This window comes from Metopolophium dirhodum, chromosome 1 (genome assembly GCF_019925205.1).
Source record: "Metopolophium dirhodum isolate CAU chromosome 1, ASM1992520v1, whole genome shotgun sequence".
NCBI classification, from domain to species: domain Eukaryota; kingdom Metazoa; phylum Arthropoda; class Insecta; order Hemiptera; family Aphididae; genus Metopolophium; species Metopolophium dirhodum.
In genome coordinates, this window is record NC_083560.1 from 76,907,516 (window position 1) to 76,913,509 (window position 5,994).

Here is a 5,994-nt window from a genome sequence, read left to right on the forward strand (position 1 = left end):
TAAATAATTGCACATTATTATCATGTATAATGTACATTTATCACTGCAAACGAATCATTATGTTTGGCTGTATAAACTCTCGCAAATCGTGGTAATCGTGTGCTGGCATATTCGTATTGTGTAGGAATATAATAATATATAAACATAACAATATTATTTATGACATTTAAATTATTAAACGTAAATATTATTACGAAATGTGTTTTGCGTAATACGGCGCAGCGTAAGCACTATAATTTATTATTGTAGAGATTGGTGCGTTGTCGATATAGGACAAGTCGAGTTCATTTTGAAATGAAAATTGGGTTTCCTCGGAAAATGTTTAGTCACAAGAAATAGTTTGTTGTTGGTCATCATATACAGAACTAGATAGTTGTTATATCAGTAGGTCACACCTAGGTACAGGGGTATTTATGAGGGGTGACTTGGCAGTCATTTGCTTCACTATTGACTTTTTTTAACGATATAACGGGAAAATCTTCATTGTACTTTATATATCACTCATGAATATTCCTATTCACCCCCCCCCCGTTTAAAAACGCTTCAAATCCACCCTGCCTAGGTATATTATATATAGCGTAAGTTAGTGTACCTAAGTACCTATACTAAATGTTAAGACTGTCCCGGAGTCAAATCTGTGGCCCAACTTCACGAAAGATATAAATAATTGTACTAAACACCAACATAGATATACCCTATAAAATCAACAAATGTGCCCTAATATTAAAAATAAATCTCAATAAACGCAAGCACTTAAAACTTTTGATATTTCATAGGTATACAATATACATATTAGCAACTTGCATCTAACAGTGAGCAGAAACAAAATCAGCTTAAATGCAAAAAAACTTCGATCTCTATTTAATATAATATAATACAAATATACAATGAAACCTCTAAGTACCGTCGCGGACCTCGGTCGATGACATTTTGTCCACTATTGGAAGGCGACCGTTATGGGAGGTCTTGCTGTATTACGATGTAAAATTAAGTATGGGAATAGTAGTTGTATACAAAATTACTAAGTATATTTTGAAGTCACATTTAACAGCATCGATGTACATACGCGTGGAATTCGATTGCACAAAATATCCGAATATTGATGCGATGGCCACAAACGCATCGATCACAATATTAGGTAATAGTTAAAAATATAATATGTCATGTTCAATGGCCACTAACGTATTGAATAATGCGTGAAATAACTGAGAACAAAGTACGCCGTCGGTAAAACGCATGCGCACGATTATTGTAAGAATCTTTGAATTTCGAAAATCTACCAACCGATAGGCTTAGAAACGCGTTGCATTCGTGTACTGGATCACGTCATAATATATTAAAATATTATAACACATGTGGTTGTATTATTTTGTTTACGGGAAATCGAAGCCACATTGTACATATTATAGAAATGTTGTAAGGATTTATTCACATTGTCGTAGTGTTAGGCATATTATAATATACATATTATACAATATGAAATATGTATATTTATTGTATTATATTATGTTATATTGTGTAATTTTGACTGCAACTCATATAATATAGGTATTATATTATAATAGTATATTGTTCATTCATAACACATGCTAGCTATATATAATAAACTATACAAACAAGTTCGAGATGAAACGAGTCTTGAACTATATAATATTATAATAATATTAAGTATTGAGAACAGAACAAACCGCATCGTCGTCGTATTATAACATACGAAAAACCGTTTAATTAAGCAATATACTCATTACTCGTCCACGATGACGATGGTATATTATATTACAACACAATATAATCTTATGTATATGAATAGTAGTTCTCATCAGTACAATTCTTATCTGAGTTCTAAACCGATCTAATATATATATATATATATTATATTTAAACTATATAGTATGTATATATATTGTAATTGTGAACTCGGAGTATAATTAATATAATGAGGATGTTTAAAAATTTAAAAGAAAAAATCCATCTGTTTTTTTTTTATCTCAAACATCGCACATGCTATATATTATGATAGTATTTAGTCTACGCGATTCATTAATATAATATAACAACGTATTACTGTTATACGACTTTTTGCATTTTCGAGTTAAAATAATTTTTATCTAATTTAGACAAGGCTGGGCATTAACGAGTTAAAAAGTTAAAGTTAAGTTAAAAAGTTAATTTTATTTTAACTTTTTAACTTAACTAGTTACTTTTGGCTTTTCATTAACTTAACTGTTAACTTACTAAATTTCTTTCTTAATTAACGTGAAATTAACAAGTTAATTTTTCATTTTAAGAAGTAAGTTAAGTTAATTTATTTTGTTTTTAATTTTATAATATTTCACTATTTTAGTTTATTTCGTTTTCATGTCAAAAAATATGTATCGTAAATTGTTTAAAGTTAAAAATGTATATCATTAGAATCTAACTTATATGGAAATAGTGTATGAAGTATTAACCCTTTATCCTATAATTTAGTTTTGGGTTGGAAAAAAATTAAGTACGCTAGCGTTGTATAAACAAATTAACTTTTTTTTAACTTAATAAAAAGTTAACAAAAAGTGTGTATTAACTTTTAACTTAACTGAGTTAACCTATAGTTAAATTAACTTTTAACTTTTAACTTTTTGTTATTGGTGCATATTAACTTAACTTAACTGAGTTAAAAAAAATCATTAACTTGCCCAGCCTTGAATTTAGATCATTATTCTCGAAATACACGCATCGCTCTTTAATAATTTTAATATCGTACGAAATAAACTGAATAATATACAAAAACCAAATAGTATTTACTTTTATGCAATTTTGAAGAAAATAGCCTAACAAGAGTAGCCGTTTCAAACTTTAACGATTTGTTAAATTAATTTGTACCAATAGATATTATTATCTCGAGTTAGGTATATATTGTAAATAAAAAGGTTGATTTAGTTAAACCATAATAACATGATGTATTATAGAAATGTAATTAATATAATGAGACTGTTTAAATAAAAATATCCATTTGCTTTTTTTATTTCAAGCATCGTCCATGCTACAGATGAAATTTAGTCGACGGGATTCGTTAATATAGCGACTGTTTTATATTTTCAATGTTATAAATAATAAAAAAATATACACACAATGCTGTAATAATAAATTATCGTACTAAATAAACCAAGTATACCGAAACCGAAGACGGTTTACTTTTAGTTATATTTTGAAGAAAGTGCGTGAAACTAAAGTCACCGTTCCAAACTTTAAATTCGTAGCTATAAATTCTCGAGTTATAATAAGTTTCAAACAAAACTGTTAATTTAGTTAAATCATAATGTGATACGAATAAAAATATGTATTAAGCTAATATTGAGTGAATGTTGACATCCGCGTTTGTTTTTTTAGAAGCGGGTTATAGCATCACAACAATGAAAACTTTAACATGTCATAAAATATAGTTAATTAATACTTTATTTTATAATAATTTAATGGCATATTATGTTATATTATAGAAATTATCACATTATTTGTTGGTGTTACCTACCAATGTGATTAGATAGATTTTATTATTTTACGATAGGTTTTCACAACGTCAGCCCATATATATATTTTTACGATAGGAATTAATATTTTTCAGGTATTTGGTCAGTAATATCGTTTAAATAACAAATGGTAAAAAATGGGTAAAAATTAAAAATAATTCAGCTATAGGTTTGTAATTATAGTAATATCAAGAATAAAGATGTTGCGACTGTTCTGTTGAAACTATTATATTATAATGGTAAACTATATTATAATAAAGATTAATGACTCCATAACTGTATATATATATTATATATAATATAACATCTCAATGAAAATGTATGACAATAATTTGTAATGCGATTATTTTTTATCTGTTATATAGTGAATATATGTATAAAATATGCTTCCGTGATATATTATATGCAATGTTACTTAGAATTATTTGATGTTTTTGATAATTTGATTTTTTACTCGTGTATTTTACGACTATATTGATATAAATATATATATATTTACTAAATACTTATCAGTAAGTATATTATGATAATATATAGTTTCGTCGTATTCGCTACGTCGAATAATATGCGTAAATTAAAATATATAATATGTTATTTTCTGTGAACGTGAACTGTAGTTCAGATGTTGTCGTAGTATAATATTATAAATTATCGTGAAATATAATAATTATGTATTATATTAAAGACGGTTCGGAAAACTGTAATATATAATATATCAAAATAATCTAAATGAAAAAAAATTCTGTCAGGACCGTAAACATTTAGCGTAGTGACATTAATACTTAATAGTGGGTATATATTATTTTGTATTATGTACCTATGTACAAAGGTGGGCAAGTTAATGAAAATAATTAACTGAAGTTAAATTAAGTTAATAGGATACAAGATCGATAAGTTAACAGTGAAAAGTCAACATTGAAAATAATATTAACAAAACTCAGTTTAAAAAAAGTTAATCTACTTTTAAAAACTATTATGAAAATCACATAAAAATTGACTGCGTTCTTTCTAATTTGATGATTATTATATATTTAAACCAGGTTTTGCATTTGAAAAAAAATTCTGTTTTATGTTATTTAAAATTAAAACGTTACATAATTTTTTGCGTTTATCGTTATTTAAAATAGTGTTAATACCTATTAAATTTAAAAATAATAACTAATGAGGGTAGGTTATGGCCCGGATACGGAATGTTATCAATTCTTAAATTGTTTGCATGAAATAAATGTTTCTACGATACCAATAACAGACCTTTTAAATAAATAGATTTTAAAATATTTCGTTTTGTGTTATTTTTCGTTCAATGAAATTCTATAAATTACATTTTTTGATATTTTTCGTTTAATGATATTCTATAAATTACGTTTTGCATTATGTTTTATTTAATGATATATACCTAATATATTTTGTTAATCGTTATGTTTTGTTTTGGGGTATTTAATTATTTTTGATTATCGCTTTCCGTTATAATTAAAATTTTCGTCAAATATAACGTTATTATAACGATTGCAAACCCTGTTTAAATTTTAAACTATAAAAACAAATCCCATTTAAAAATTGGAACAAATATTAATTTTTAATCAAATAGCAATTTAATGTCATATTATATAATATTATGCCCATCTAATCTACTAAAATATATCTATTTACAAAATTATTTTATTAGAAAAATAACAGAACTGTTTGTATTACCTATTATAGTATTGGATTATTTTTATTTTTATTTTAGTATTAATATTTACGTATAAAACCATAAAAACAAAAAATTTTATAGTTTTTTAACTTGATGGATTATTTTATGGTCATTTTTACTCAATAGTTGGCCATGGCCCGTGAGTGATTCTATCATTTGTATTCGTATAGTTATTATATAACTATATAATATTATATAACTATCGTACAGATCCCAAAACTGTTTTATTTGGTAAAATATATCGCTGTAAAGAAATATATAATATTATATAATACAATATATTAACTAATAAGTAATAACTATATTGATTTAAGCTATTTGATTTGATATGGTATTATGCGATTATTAGTATTTATTACGAGGTTTTACTGACACGAAAACGTCCCGCTGAATTATAATAATATAATATATAAGTACCTATAGATGTATGGACATTATATATTTGGATATAAGTAATGCAATACTAGCTATAGTAGCTGACCCGGTAAATATGTTGTTTTGCCCGTACAGAATTTTTATAAATTATAACTATACGGCGTTGCTTGTCAAAAGAATTGCGAATTAGTATTATTTATATTTATTAAAACTATCAATTTTAGTATTTATTTAATCAGCAAATATAATATTAATGTCCATATCTATATGTTGTGTAAATTTTCCATACAGGCACCTATATAATATACCTACCTATATAATTGTCTTATAACAATAATGTATTTGATTTGACGTATTGTCGATCTATAAAGATTCAGCGTTAAACTGAAAATGTGTGCATTAAATAATATAATGAGTAAA